A 1,074-nucleotide genomic window follows, 5' to 3' on the forward strand; every position below is an offset into this window, starting at 1 on the left:
GGACTATGCAGTAGTTGGTGACGTTTTCCCAATGTGATAAACAGGTGCTCCAAGTGTATCTGTTGAGATTGGATCAGTCAGTAATTGTTTGTCAACCGCAGAGTGCGAGGTTGATGTTTCTGTTGCAGTAGGTTTTGCTGTTTCCTCCAAGAGTTTTTCCAGTGGGCTTGTCAGAGAGTTGTGGTCTGCAGATCCTCCAGCAAAATTTTGGGTTTCAATCGGTACAGAACACTCAGACGAATTTTCACTTGTCATTATAATTGCCCCGCTCTCCAGCATCTCAGATGTTGACACGAAGGGCTCATGAACCGGCAAGCCATCAAGGCAGTTGTGCAGATGGTTATGCACTTTGTCCAGATGAATCTTGGCTTATTCATCAATGTCCTCTTTGTTGTGGTCGATCCTGTTCACCTCCAGTAGCAACTTAATCTGGGCTGATGATTTTAGGCGTGAAGATAGATGAATTTGGGACTGCTCTTTGTCGTACGGATTCTGGGATTCTGGGTCAGGGGTATCGCAGCAACCCTTTACATTTTCCAGGGAGTATGATGTGGCGTGAAGGACACTGGTCGAGCCACTGCTGGAAGAACTTTGACTGCTTGTCATGCTAGAACTTGGAAGCATAGAATATGTTGAAGGGATTGATGAAAAAGTTTCTTTTTCATTTGAGTTGTCCTGTTGCAAGTTACAATAAACGCCCCGGTCTCTGGTCTTGGTTTCTTTTGCACTAAGATCCCTACCAAGTGAAAGGAGCTTCTCCAATTTCTGCTCGAGACCTGGTTGAAACCGCAAGAAAAGTTCTGTGTACATTTCATTGTTAACTTTGGCAATTTTCACCTTGGCCTGGAATTGAAACAAAAACCATCAGAAATTATTAATACCGAGAATGAAAAGAAGTTATTAATACCGAAAATGAAAAATATCTTGTGAACTATAGGAAGGGCATGGAATAATGTGCGCAGAAGGACACATGATGTGCTGCGGGAAGCGCGGCTAACAAAGTCCATGAATCATGGTGAACACATTCCTTGAAAGAGCACACTCGACGTACCTTACGAAGCATGGTTGATCTAC

This window comes from Aegilops tauschii, chromosome 1 (genome assembly GCF_002575655.3).
Source record: "Aegilops tauschii subsp. strangulata cultivar AL8/78 chromosome 1, Aet v6.0, whole genome shotgun sequence".
Lineage (NCBI taxonomy): Eukaryota > Viridiplantae > Streptophyta > Magnoliopsida > Poales > Poaceae > Aegilops > Aegilops tauschii.